This window comes from Gorilla gorilla, chromosome X (genome assembly GCF_029281585.2).
Source record: "Gorilla gorilla gorilla isolate KB3781 chromosome X, NHGRI_mGorGor1-v2.1_pri, whole genome shotgun sequence".
Taxonomy (NCBI): Eukaryota; Metazoa; Chordata; class Mammalia; order Primates; family Hominidae; genus Gorilla; species Gorilla gorilla.
The window spans coordinates 161,228,924-161,243,791 of NC_073247.2; the positions used below are offsets into that span (position 1 = coordinate 161,228,924).

A 14,868-nucleotide genomic window follows, 5' to 3' on the forward strand; every position below is an offset into this window, starting at 1 on the left:
GCTCACTGCATGCTCTGTCTCCTGGGTTCACACCATTCTCCTTCTCAGCCTCCCGAGTAGCTGGGACTACAGGCACCCACCGCCTCAGCGGGCTAATTTTTTTTTTTTTTTTTTTTTGAGACGGAGTCTCGCTCTGTCGCCCAGGCTGGATGGAGTGCAGTGGCGCGATCTCGGCTCACTGCGAGCTCCGCCTCCAGGGTTCACACCATTCTCCTGCCGCAGCCTCCCCAGTAGCTGGGACTACAGGCACCCGCCACCACGCCCGGCTAATTTTTGTATTTTTAGTAGAGACAGGGTTTCACTGTGTTAGCCAGAATTGTCTCGATCTCCTGACCTCGTGATCCGCCTGCCTCGGCCTCCCAAAGTGCTGGGATTACAGGCATGAGCCACCGTGCCCAGCCAATTTAATTTCTTTATTTCTTTATCTCACCCATTTTACCGCTTTGTTCTTTCACATTATAAAAGGTACTTAATCCTCTGCTATGTTATGTTGTCCCAATTCAAGAAATAACATAGATTTTCTTACATAAATAAAAAGCAATGCACTTACTTTTAACTATATAAAAAACGGTAAGTCTGCCTACTGTCATACATGAAATGAATGTTGAAGTTCATTACGCCATCCATTAAAAGGAACATTTGAATGACTGCAAAAGGAAACAAAGATAAACCTCCAAATCGCCCAAGAGAACAGGAACTGAGAGATGGTCCACCTTGTATTCCCTCACACCCAACACACTCCCCACTACTGAGAACATTGACTGCTCTCTTCAAACACAGAGTGAAGAGTGGGCCTCATGTAACAGGACAGGGAAGGTGGTGGATGTGTGGAACGTGCACTGGCCCAGGCCCTCCCCCAACCTCCCCCACTGGCCCTGGCTGCAACTTCTGCTCAGACTCCCTCTTCCTCCTCTCCCAAAGCCTCTTCATGCAGGGATGGGTAGGAAATGCTCTCTTTAGTACTGACCCTGGCTGCACACTCCAGGACTTTCACATAGCTGGTTTCAATGAGGGCCCTTGGACCCCGCAGGAACTGGTAGCACGGGGGATCACTGCCGGGCACCTGGCGGTATTGCAGGTAGTTTTCCTGCACCCAATCTTGGGTGAGCAGCTTCCTCAGCTCCCCACAGAAACTGCTCCATCCCATCATACACCTCCATTACACTCAACGCTTCCCAGATTGCCTCCTCAGGGGCACAGTGGCCCTCCATTAAGATCATGGTCAAAACCATAATCAGAAGGCCGGTCTTGGGCATGCTCTGATCATCACCCAGCAGGCCATTGTAGGAGAGGCCCAATCAGCTTACAAGGACGTAGGAGTGGCCGCGGGGTCCACTTCCTTCACGTCAATGCCAAACATCAGCTGCATGCACTCTGAGGCTTTGCCATAGATCACAGGAAAGTGGTGCTTGTAATTTTTTATGACACTGTCCAGCATTTCTGCCTTTGTGACCAGCTCCTTGACTCGATACTTGTGCAGCAGGAAGCGAACCAACTCAGCCACCTTCCCACTGGAACAAGGACGCCAGGTGAGCGGGGTGTATCTAGGTGGTTGGCCCCTCCTCTTCCCGGCTGCTGGTGCCCTCACTGGATTGGCTCCATAGAGTGTTGTTGCTGATGGTCAGGAAAGAGGAGGAACCCTGAGACTCAGGGGAGGACTGGGGGACCCAGCAGCAGGCACCTCCTCCAGGGTGCCTTCAACCAGAGTGAAGGAGGAGGCAGCCTCGTGCTCCTCGGTGGCGGGAGCCTGTGCACCCACCAGGCCCAGAGCCTCCTGTCCTTGGGCCTCAAGGCCTTCCTCAGGCTTGCAGTGCTGACTCCTCTGCTCAGAAGACATGATGACTCTGGTCAGGGCAGCAGGCTGGAGTGCGGGCAGGAGCTGGGCGATGGGGAGGAACCCACAGATCTGGGGCGAGAAGGAGCTTGTGAGGGGCCTCATTTGCGAACCACGCCCTGGAGGCCCTAACAAAGGCCTACTTACAGATCTTCTCCTTCGGTGCTCCTCTGGGGCCTCCTGGGGCTTCTGACCTCCTGGTCGGCCTGTCCGCTGAGAACCTGAAGGAGGAAGTGAGAGGGCACCTCAGGGTACAGCCGGCCAGCAGAGGCTGAGGCTGCAGGACTGACAGTAGGGAAGGTGAGGCTGGGCTCTCTGGAGTCCCTTGTGTTCTGGGCAGTGTGGGGCCCTTGTTGTCCATTCAGATCAGAACCTCGCCTTGACTGCTAACACTGCCTGCGACTCCTCTGCTCTGTGACCTGAGCACAGTGCCTCAGCCCAAGGCCTAACTGCCTGGTTCCTGGAGCTCCTAAAAGAGGAATCGAGGGGCCCTCAGGGTGCAGACTGCAAGCACAGCCCCGGCTTTCCAGTGCTGTCAGAAGGGTTGACCAGGCTCTGTGAGGTCCCTACTCTCATGGGGTGCATGGTCCCCTCTGTGCTCACTCACCTTTCTCCTGGAGGGGCCTCATCCTGCCCTTTTGCTGGCTCGAGAAACTCAGATAAAGAGTTCACAACCCTGATATGGAACAGAAGGGTATGAGGGGACCCACATCTAGCCACATGTGCCTAGGTCCACTGGGAGAGACAGCAAGAGATATCCAAATTCACTGGACACCATGTGTCCTGGACGAGGAGCCTGCTGGGTCCTCATGTTGACTCCTGGCAGAGTCTGGGGCTCTCCCTCTACTGACCTGAGTGCAGCCCCCTAAGACCAAGGCATCCCCCTCCCTGACACTGATGATCCCAGGATAAGAGAGAGACCTCAGCTGACAGCCCTGCCTATGCTCTCTGGGGTGACATCAGGGGCAGGGAAGATTTCTGTGGAGCCCCCATTTGTGTTCTTGCCTGGGGGTACCCTCAGTCCTCCCTCAGGTTCCTCACCTGGACACCTGGCAGATCCTGGGACCAGTGTGTCAGTCGATCAGACTGGGGTCCCTGTGTTGACCTGAGTCACCCTCTGAAAACAAGGTCCTCCCCTCCCTAAGATCTAGAAACAGAAGTGAGGAGGCGCCACATCCCATCACCATTGGGTGGGGTGTCCAGGGCTCACTCCAGGAGCTGGCCCCTTTGGTTCTGGGGTGAGGCTTCCAATGTCTTCCGGTGGGTTATTCATCTTTACTCCTCCTGGCGCCTGCCCTTCCTCAACTCCCAAACTCCTGAGAGGAGCAGCCATCTCGCCTTTACACCAACACCCCATGTCCCCGAGGGTTCCCCAACTTCCTATCTGTGGTACAAGTGAGATTGCCAATTAGGGACATTCCTGATCTGGTTGTCCCAGAGCTAAGAACAAGTGACAGCCATAATCTGTGGAGTCCTTTCCTTCTGGGCCAGGGGTACCGTCAGTCCTCATGAAGGGGGCACTCCTTGGGTCCTGCTGATCCTGGGACCCCTCCCTCTGCTGGCCAGATGTAGATGTGGCTTCCTCTGTTGAACTGTAAGTACCACTAATACCAAGGTGTTCACCTCCCTGAGACCTCCCACCTCCCGCCATATGGCAGAAAGGAGAGCATGCCACATGGTACCTATGCCTGGGGCCACCCGGGGCTGAGAACAGTGGAAGCCAGGTTCTGCGAGTTCCCTTCTTCTTGGAGGTGTGGAGGTACCTTCTTACCTTCAGTCCTCACCAACCTTCCTCCTCTTGACTCCTGGCAGACTGGACCCAACCTGTGCTGACCAGGTGTGGCTATCTCTGCTGAGCTGAGGACACCCTTCAGACGGAGGCCCCCACCTCTCTGGGGCCTGGGAGGCAGAAGTGAAGGGACTCTACACTGACACCCCTCAATGGGATTCCCAAGACTGACAAAAGGTGCATATTTCAGGAGTGCCTCCTGTGTCTGGGTGTCCTACAGATATTCAGATTTACTTCCGACAGGGCCTGGCCCTTTCCCTCCTGCTGAACTTTGGACGGTCTTCCAGGTCAAGGCCACCATCTCCCTGGGATCCCTAACGAGGAAGTGGGGGCCAGGTCCGTTCCCCACAGTCCTGCCCGAGGCCCCCCAGGAGTGACAGGAAGGGCAGGTGTCCTACCTCTGGGAAAGAAGCTCTAGCTGAGTCTTCCCTCAGGGTCCTGAGACTCCTCCCTCTGCTAACCTGAGCCTCCAGTCCTCATACCAAAGCCGTCTCCTCTTTGTCGTCTCCAAGGCATAGGCAGGGATGCACCACATGCAGCCATCGTGCGTGGGACCTCCAAGGGCGGAGGTCCCCAGTGATCTGGAGTCCAAGGTGTCCTGAGTCCTCCCTCTTTTTCCTCCCCTTGATCCTGGCAGGGCTGCGTCAGAGCTCCCCTCTGCGGACCTGAGTCTATCTGTCGGATTCCTGAGGCGAAATGAGGAGGTGCCTTAGCCTGAGATGGGGGCGGGGCAGGTCCCCTGTCCTGTAGTGATTGTCCTTTAAGGCCTCCGTGCTCTCCCGGCAGGACCTGGGCCCTCCGTCTACTCCTCTGAGGTGATGCTCATGGTATCAAGCCCCTTCCCTCCATCAGCCCAGGATGTGGACAGCAGCATCAACTTGCCTGGTCCCCATTCCCGGCATTTCCCAGCGCTGACAGCAAAGACAGAGCTTCCTTCTATGGGGCCTCAGCCCTCCCTCAGAATCCTGACCTTGATGCCTGGGAGAGCCTGGCCCCTGCCCTCTCCTAACCAGCCCTGCCCTGGTCATACCAAGCTCTGACTCCAGAGTCCCCTGGGGCTTAAGCGGTGGGGTGGTGAAGGGTGGCCCACAGCCTGAGAAGTCCGCCCCCGGGTGGTCCAGGGCTGGCAGCAGGGGTGGTGCTGGATTATTTGGGGTCTTCCCTCTGGGGCGGGGGCGTCCTCAGTCCTCCCTCACGGCCTCACCTTGCCTCCTCACGGAAGCTGGGCCCGCTTCCCTTCAACAATCTCAAGCCGCCATCAGAACCAGGCCCTCACTTCTCTGTGATCCCCAAGGCGCTCAGCACAAGTGACCCCATTCTGGTCAGGTGTGGCCAGCTGGGGCTTAGGGCAGGAGGCTAGTCCACAGCAGTGGCCTCCCCTGAATGTTGTTTCACACAGGTCCCCGAGTTAATGAGCCTTTCTAAAGGAGACAGTGCTAGCTTTGCTTAACACCGAGCTTTCCTCCCTTGCTGTAGACAGGGATACTTGGATGCTCGTGATTTCCACTGGTTTTCTTTTCTACAGAATCTTAAAAGCCTTCTGTAGGAAACTTTGTCTGTGAGGAATTACAGTATTAACACTATTCTCAATCAATGTATATCTAGTGCTTGGATTGGCTTTCACGCTCTTTCTCTCTAACTCTGCGTGTGTGTTCGCGTTAAGCTTTTCAAGTATGGGAAACAGAAAGTGTTTCTGAAGGTGATAATTCTTGCCTCCTGGGATCCCTGGAGAAAGGAAGTCCACATGGAAAAAGAGAGACGGTCTCCAGGTGGAGATACATCTTCAGAGATTTTAAAAACAGTTTTCAGGTTGTGTTCTATAAATGAACCAAAGATGACCTGTGTGTGTAGCCCCTAGGCTGGAGGAAGGCCTTGCTTATTGTTTAGACGTGGGATGTGGCTGGCAAAGGGCCTTGCAGTAGCATCTCAGCTGTCGTGCAGCACTGCTGATGTTTCTCTACTGTTTTTCTTCACAAGACTGAGACCTGTTGGCTCAGAAGCCCATCAGCGCAAAACTGAATTTTTCACACCGTTGATGGTTTGAAACGTGGCACAGCTAAGCACGTTTTTAGGCATTCAGAGCCTTCCTCGCTTGCATACCCTGCTAGTCCTCACCCAACATCTGCTAACCGTAGATAAGATAGAACCTTATGGTTACGAGACTCCCAAGCCACTTGGCCCAGCTGCTGAGCAACATCACCTATACTCATAAGGTCCTTCTCCAATTCCCATCTGCACCATCAGTTCTCCTGCCTTCCTTCCGTTCTGATGGTGACCCTGGAAACATAGACTCTGGACAGTCTGTCCCCTCCCTGCATTCCCTGTCCAAGCACCACCCAATAAAGCTGCTTGTATGGTACAGCCTCTGGTGATCCTCTCATTTTCCTTGATCAACCCCCAGTCCCAAACAGTGTGAAATGAGCTCTTCTGAACTGGGATGTCAGCCACGTGTAAGCTGATGACTGTCGGAGCTAAGGTGCGTGATTTGAGGTGCATGTTTGGACTGTAAGACTGGCAAGGCCTAAAGGCCATAGGAAAGCATGCCAGGCAGGCGTCTCCCTGCCTCACTGTTTTCTGGCCTTGCAGCGTGCTGGCTATCCTGCTGCTACAGAACCCCTTCCTCCCACCCCCGACTGTTTTGGAATTGCAAAGTCACAAATCTCAATAGGCTGGCCTTGACTCTAAACTAAAACCAAAGTATCTGCTCTGAGCTGTTTCGGACTCACCACAAGCTGTGCCAAGCAGAAAGCAGGCATAGCTCAATGCAACAAAGGCATCTTTGACTCTGGAACCCTGGCAGGTTTTAAACACCTGTTAGTGGGGTTCGAAACCGTCACCACACAGCACAGATGCAGCACAGACCTCCCACATCTCTTGCAGATGCCCATGATGAAGGGCTTGATCTCCGGTGGGGCCAACTGGAGTGAAGCTGCTCATGGGCACTGTATTTCTGACGCAGACAGGTTGCACTTCTAACTTGTGCGATGTCTGCTGAAAGCTGCATGTTGTGGGATGGCACCCCCCACCGACTGTGATTTCTCCACCCACTCGTGACAGATCAGTCTCAGATCATCTCTCTAGCATGTCCACTGCCAGTCACTTGTGTCCCAGGACCCACTTCAGTTGCAGTTTTTGATAGTGGACAGACAGCCTAACTCTGCTTCCTCTCCTTCCTCCTGGTCCACACGCCAGGCAGTAGGATTATCAAATGCAGCTGAGCCCAGGAAGGGATGGATTTTATTTTCTTTTTATCATTATTGTTCTATACTGTTTACTGCATAAATGAGCAGGATGAAAAGGGGTATGCAAACTCATTTTGGCATCTTTTGGAAACATAGGATTTTTTCCTGGCTGCTTCCTAAACATGATGGGTCTTTCTGTTCACACCTTGTTTTATGACAGTGTTTTACTGTGAAAATGGTTTTGTCCCCATGACACACAGCCCTGCCAGGTGAGAAGGCCTCAGGCAAGGTAGGGGATGACTGAAACAATGTAAAGCTTTTATTATTGAGTGGGCCATGCTGATTTAGTAAGGACGGAGGAAAAACACAACATCTGGGGAGGTGTGAGGAGGGCATTGTGATCCTGGTGTTGCAGAACTGTTCCTGGAAGCTTTCTTCTCTTGCTGAAAGAAAACTCCCCATGCTGCCTTTGCCAGCAGCTGCAATTTCCGTGACCCCAAACTGATGGCTGCACCCATGACAACATCTGACCTCGCTGACTAGGGGACAGAGGGAGAGACCCCGGCTCCACTGTGTTCCCCACGGAGTACCTTCAGATGCCCTCCCTACCGGTCATGGAGAAGCCAAATTGTCTGCAAGTGAAACCAGGGACTGAACTGGATTATGTGTCCTGTACTGGATACCCTTGTAGCTGGCAGGAGGTGCCATGGTGATATATCACAGTGAGGCCTTGATATTCTGTGCTTCCGGACTCAGTTCGGCCATCTTGGGGTGCCCAAATTAGGGTACCGTGTGCCTTTGCAGGGGGACCACATGTGCCCTCGGGGTTGTAAGTCCCATGTGTGCCCTGCCTTTGTGACATGGCCTCAGTCCTGGATGGCTTTCAGGTCAGGTCACAACGGTCCAGAGCTGTGTCCTGCCTGAATTGATGCCCCAATTGATTCAATTGGCCAAGTATAAAGAAAAAGTTAATACTGAAATTTAAGAGGGAAGCCACGTGGCTGTCTAAGATGCACCTCTGTGGTTAATGGGGTTCGTGTTAACTGGTTCAGTCCAGGACCCCTAACGGCATATGTGACATCTATATGCAGCTCGGTTTTGCCCTGCTGTGTCAGGTCCTACTGATAATTTCCTGTAAAGACGCCTTGTCCAAAAGGGTGCATGGTTCAGAAGAGGAGCACTGGGCAAAGAAACCAGAAGTTGAAGTAAGGTCAATATGGTGGAGAAATTCCTATGCTATTTCTCCCTCTTGTATCTCCAAGCGTGGACTCAAAGGCAGCCTACATTTGAGAATTGCACAAGGATAGGAAAAGCTGTATGTATGAAGGTCTCTCTTTACGGTCCAAAAGCTAGGAAGGCAGGCCCATAGAGGACATGGGTAATGAGGGAAAAAAACCTTTCGATCCTGCTGGACCTGCCTCCACACCAGCCCCAGTCCTGAATCTATAACCTGCGGTTGCAGCATCAACCACAGCTGGGCAGGCAGGCACCTAAAACCCTCGAATAGGTGATTCCTGCTCTCTGACAAGAAATTTCAACCAAAAAGTATGGGGAGAGTTTGGGGGTAGGAAAGGAAAAGCACTCGTGCAGGTCATAGCACAGTGGCAGAGGCCAATGAAAAGACTGAGCCCTGCTCATAGGTGTGTAGAACACTTCCCCTCCCCCACACCTTACCACGATGTCAGTAGGCTCCTGTGTAATAGCAGGGGAGCAGCACTGAAACAAGTGCACATCGCAAACTTCATTTAAGAAGAGTCCCATGCCAGGCACAATGGCTCCCACCCGTAATCACAGCATTTTCGGTTGACAAGGCGGGAGGGTGACTTGAGGCCAGGAGTTTGAGACCAGCCGAGGCAACATAGAGCGCCACTGTGTCTAAAAGAAACAAACCAAATAGAAGAAGAAAAAGTCTCTAGGGAAATCCAAGACAGGAGGGAAGAACAAAACAAGGACACCCGAGTAAAGTTTAACCTCTGACACCTATAGCTCCAGCAAACAGTAAACACAGTCTACCGCATAGTCAGATAAAAATAAACTCTCAGCTGAAAGGCCCATTCTCTTCCATTCCATTTACTCAGGACATTACTACTGGCTTTCACCAAAAATGTTACAAGGCATAGTGAAGGGGGAAAAAAAAATCACAGGTTGAAGAGTAAATATCAGGTACATATGCAGGTTTAGCGGAGATGTTGGAATTACCAGCTTGAGAATTAATACAACTATGATGAATAGGCTAAGGGCTCTAATGGAAAAAGTGAACAACATGCAAGAACAGGTGGGTAATAATAGCAGGGAGATGGAAACTCTTTAAGAAGAATCACAAGAAAACACTAAAAATCTAAAACACTCTAAATAGGCAATAAAAGAACACAGGCAAATTAGACTTCATGAAAATTAAGAACTTCTGTGCATCAAAAACACAATGAACAGAGTCAAAATGCAACCAAAAGACTGGGAGAAAATATTTGTAAATCACATATCTGTTAAGGGATATATATCCAGGATATATAGAGAACACCTGAAACCTGACAAAAACAACAACGACAGCAAAATCAAAAATGGGGAAAATATTTGAATAGACATTTCTCCTAAAAATATACACAAGTGACTGATGCGCATGAGAAAAGATACTCAATATCACTAATCATTAGGGAAATAGGAATCAAAGGCACGATGAGGCACCTCCTCCCACTCACTAGGATGGCTACTGTTAAAACAAATAAAGCAACAACCAACCAGGAAATAGCAAGTTGGCAAGGATGTGGTGTTAGTGGAATCTCTGTGTAGGTTGGAATACAAAATGTTACAAAATTGCCGTGGGTAACAGTATGTGATTCCTCACAAAATTCCAAATAGGGTTACCATATTATCTAGCAATTCCCCTTCTGAATGTATACCCAGAATAATTAAAAGCAGAGTCTCAAAGAGATATTTGTAGACCCATATATATAGCAGCAATGTTCACCATAGCTAAACTGTGAAACCAGCCTAAGTGTCCCTTGACACATAATTGGATTAGGAAAATGCAATATACATACAATGGGAAATTATTCAGCATTCAAAAGGAAGGAAATTCTGGCATAAGTTACAGCGTGACTGAACCTGAGGACATTATGCTAAGTGAAATAAGTCAGGCATGAAAAGACAAATACTGTAGGATATCATTTACACAGGGTACATAGAGTCATCAAATTCATAGAGACAGGAAATAGAAAGCTAGTTACCAGATGAGAGGGAGGAAAAATGGGGAGTTATTGTTGAACGGGTATAGTGTTTCATTTTTGTCAGAGGAAAAGAGTTCTTCAGATGAGCCACGGTGATGGTTGAATAAGAGTATGGATGTATTTAAGAGCCCTGAACTGTGCACTTACCATGGTTAGGAGGGTTTATGTGATAGGTGTTTTATCATGATACAAATAATTTATTAGGAAAAATAAAACAACCCCCACTGTAACAGAAATGAAGGATATCTTTGATTAATTCATCAATAGGCAGGACATGGCTGAGGTAACAAGCAGCAAGCCTGAAGAAACGTCAATCAAAAATCCAAACCTGAAATGCAAAGAGAGAAAAAAGGAAGAAAAGTAACAGAAAATTCAAGAAGCGTGAGACAGTTACAAAAGGCACCACCACTGTGCATAACTGAAACACCATGTTCAGAAGGTGAGAAAGAAACAAAGGAAATATTTGAAGTGGTAATGGCTGAGAATTCCCCGAATTAATGACAGACATGAAACTGCAGATTCAGGAAGCTCATAGAACAGGGAACAGGATAAATACTAAGAAGTATACATCTATGTACATATTCAAACTGCAGAAAATCAAAGAGAAAAAAAATCTTGAAAGAAGCTGGAGGAAAAACAAGTGTGAGAGAAATCCTTTCTCTGTCTATCCTCTCAAAACTTGGCCGCCTAGCCTGACCCCTGAAAGGGAAATGCGCAGCAATGTGAGGACACAAAAGACTTACCTTCTAGCTAGAGGATCAGAGAAAGTCCCCAGCGACCCAGTGAGCTTGGGAAAAACCACTGAGAGTGGCGAATGTAAGCAAGAGAACACATTAAATTGAGCAGAAATTCCTGGGCTCAACCTAAGGTGCTCACGCAGAAATCTTCATAGTTACCGAGGACTGGAGGACTGAACTAGTGGTAGACCATCACCCAGTAGTCAGCCATTATTCAGGAGGACTGAGAAATGCTATGGATGCAAATATCACAGCACCACCAACATAAGAATATGCCTTTTTTCAAGCACACATGGAAAACACACCAAGCTAGATTATCTCTTGGGTCATAAAATAAATATATATATTTTTTCCTAAGACAGAGTCTTGCTCCATTACCCAGGCTGGAGTACAGTAGTGAGATCTCAGCTTACTACAGCCTCTGCCTCCCAGGTTCAAGGGATTCTCCTGCCTCAGCCACCCGAGTAGCTGGGATTACAGACACACACCACCATGCTTGGCTAATTTTTTTTTTTTTAGACAGAATCTCGCTCTGTCACCAGGCTGGAGTGCACTGGCGTGATCTCGGCTCACTGCAACCTCCACCTCCCAGGTTCAAGTGATTCTCCTGCCTCAGCCTCCCAAGTAGCTGGGACTACAGGCGCACATCACCACGCCCAGCTAATTTTTTTTTTTTTTGGTATTTTTAGTAGAGATGAGGTTTCACCATGTTGGCCAGGATGGTCTTGATCTCCTGACCTTGTGATCTGCCCGTCTCGGCCTCCCAAAATGCTGGGATTACAGGTGTGAGCCACCACGCCTGGCCGGCTAATTTTTTTATTTTTAGTAGAGACAGGGTTTCACCATGTTGGTCAGGCTGCTCTGGAACTCCTAACCTCAAGTGATCTCTCTGCCTTGGTCTCCCAAAGTGCTGGGATAACAGGTGTAAGCCACCTTGCCAGTCTCTCTTTCTTTCTTTCTTTCATTTTTGAAACAACAGATTTTTAAAAATCCACATCATCAAGCATATGTTCTTCGACCTCTATGGCACCATATTAGAAATCAAACAATAACATAAGTACAATAGGAAATTATCATACCCTGTGGAATTAAACGACACCATCTTCAGCAATTCAAGGATCAAAAAGGTAGCCTCAAGGAAATTAAAAAGTCCATAGAACTGAATTTAATTGGAAAAGCAACATATCACAACTTGTGGGATGCAGCTAAAACAGTGTTTAGAGAGAAAATTATAACATTACTTAGATTAAGATAAAAGAAAGATCTCACATAAATAATGTGAGCTTCTACCTTAACTAACCAGAAAAAGAGGGAAACCAATTAATTCAAAGCAAGCAGAAGAAAAGAAAAAAACACAACAGAAATAGTTCACAATGAAATCCGAAAAAAAAAAAAAAAAAGGAAAGAAAGAAAAATCATGGAAACCAAAAGCTGTTCTTTGAAAGGATCAAGAAAATGGATGGAACTCTAGTCAGTCATGGAAAGTAAGAGAGAAGATACAAATTATTAAGATCAAAAGTGAAACAGGAAATATCATTAGAGAACCTGTAGACCTGAAGATAGCCATGAAATGCTAAGATGAAATCTGTGCAGAAAAATTCAATAACTGAAATGGAATTCATGATAAAATGAAATGAAATTCTACCCAAATCAGAAACTAGCGGAACTCACCTTAGACAAAATGGATAACTTGAAGAGTACTTTAGCTACCAAAATAACTGATTTCATAGTAAAACTCTTTCTGAGAAAGAAATCTGTAGACCCAGATAGGTTCACTGGAGATTTCGTACAACCACTTAAAGAAGTAACATGAATTTGCACAGTCTCTCAGAGAAAATAGAAGAGAAGGGGATGTCTCCCAAATCATTTTACCTGGTTAACATTACCATGGTATTACCAGGCTAACAGTACAAACAAACAAGGAAACACAAACCAATAAAAATTCTAGAGGTCAATATGCTTCATAAACATAGATGCAAAATGTCCAAAAAATTAGCAAATAGAATCCAGCAATATCTTAAAAGTGGGATTTATCTGGAGAATGCAAGGCTGGTTTAATATCTGATAGTTGATCAATGCCATCCACTATATCCAGAAATGTATGATGACCTCAACTAAAGCAGACAAAAGCACTTGAGAATGTACAACATAATCACAGTGAAAAGTCTCAGGAAACTAGAAATAGAAAGGAACTTAACCTGACAGAGTACATGTACAGAAAACCAAGAGCAAATATCAAACTGGATAGTGAAAGACTGAATGCCTTCCCCTAAAAAGAGAAACAAGAAAAGGATGTCCCCTCTCACCACTCCTATTCAGAAAGGTAGTGGGATTCTTACCAGTGAAATCAATCAAGAAATATAAATAAGGGACATCTTGAATGGGACAGAATATATAATGTTGTTTCCAATCTCAGAAGACACAACTGCCTATGCAGAAAATACCAAGGAAACTGCACAAAAACTCCTCAAATAAGTGAGTGCAGGCAGGTCGCAAGGTAGAAGCTCAACACACGATAATCGTATTTCATATAACGGCAATAAAAATGGGAAGTTGCTGTTGCATTTCCTTAACCTCTCTGATTGTACCTTTCACCCTGTCCAGTCCCCTGATGAGCCCAACAAAGGCATTCTTCATTTCCCTTATGGTCTATATATTTTTTAATTTTTAGCATTTCCTTTTCATTTATTCATTCATTCTTTTTTTAATTTTTAGCATTTCCTTTTCATTCATTCATTTTTTTTTTTTTTTGAGAAGGAGTCTCGCTCTGTTGCCCAGGCTGGAGTGCAGTGGCACGATCTTGGTTCACTGCAACATCTGCCTCCCAGGCTCAAACGATCCTTGTGCCTCAGCCTCCCGAGAAGCTGGGATTACAGGCGCCCACCACCACACCTGGCTAATTTTTGTATTGTACTCATTTATTTATTTATTTATTAAGTAGAGACGGGGTTTCACCACGTTGACCAGGCTGGTCTCAAACTCCTGACGTCAAGTGATCCATCCACCTCGGCTTCCCAAAGCCCTGGGATTACAGGCCCCTTTTCAGTTGTTCTTGAAGAGTTTCCATATTTTGACTTATATTACTTACCTATTCTTGGATATTATCCACTTTTTCCATTAGGGCCCACAGCATGTTACTCATACTTGTCTTAAATTCCCAGTCAGATCATTCCAACATCTCTATCATATCTGAGTCTGTTTCTGATACCTGCTCTTTGTCTTCACACTGTTTTTTTTTTTTTTTTTTTTTGTCTCTTAGTATGCTTTGAAATTTCCTTTTGCAAACTTGCCACAATGTGTCAGATGAAAAGAATGAAGTTAAATAGGCCTTTAGTGTGAGGTTTACCTTCATCTGGCTGTGTTTACTGTTTGCTGTAGCTGTAGGTGTCAGAGGCTAAACCTCCCTGTGGTGTCCTTCACTTTTCCTCCTTGGTTGTGTTTGGTTTTCCTTAGAGACCTGTTCACTATGGTCTGGCACTCACAGTTCTTTCAGTTTTATTCCCCAGTTGATGTGGCAGTGAGCTGCAGAGGGAGGGGAAGACTTCTATCCTCCTATGACTACATGGCAGGCTTGAGTCAGTGTACACCGGGCTGTGGCTTTCACTAGTGCTTCTCAGTTTTGTTTTGTTTTCTCCTTGGACAGACATTAAGGGGCCAGAATGTTGTAGTTGGGTATTTTCCTTACCCAATGTTGATGAGAGTCTAGAAAAAAAACAAGTAGGACAGACTCTGGTAAAACAGTTTCTCTTGAGGGCAGGCCCTCGTTTGAAGAACAGAATGCTCTGGGCATATTTTCGAATGACTCCTTTCTCACTCTGGTCCTCACTGGGGGAACCTGATAGGGCTCCCAGAGGTAAAACTCTGGAAACTGTGGTAGCCTTCTAGATGGTGCCCCCAGGAGTTTTTAGTTCTCAAATTTGTCCATAGTGAGCCCTCCACCATTCGTCTTATAAAGATGAGGTTTTCGTATCCTGGTCCTTGTTTCCGGGCATTCAGCTCCTGAGCTTCTGCTCTCCAAAGTTGTGGCTGACTGTATCTACTGTCTCTTCTGTTTTGGGTCAGCAATCAGCCCTATGGCCTCAGCTCTCTGAGGGATCAGAGA

The 14,868-nt window shown here is 47.6% G+C and overlaps 1 pseudogene; it reads right to left on the bottom strand.

Annotated features, from left to right (window-relative positions):
- Positions 1 to 892: 892 nt before the first annotated feature.
- On the bottom strand, positions 893 to 1,837 carry LOC129530017 (melanoma-associated antigen 8-like; annotated as a pseudogene).
- Positions 1,838 to 14,868: the final 13,031 nt, after the last annotated feature.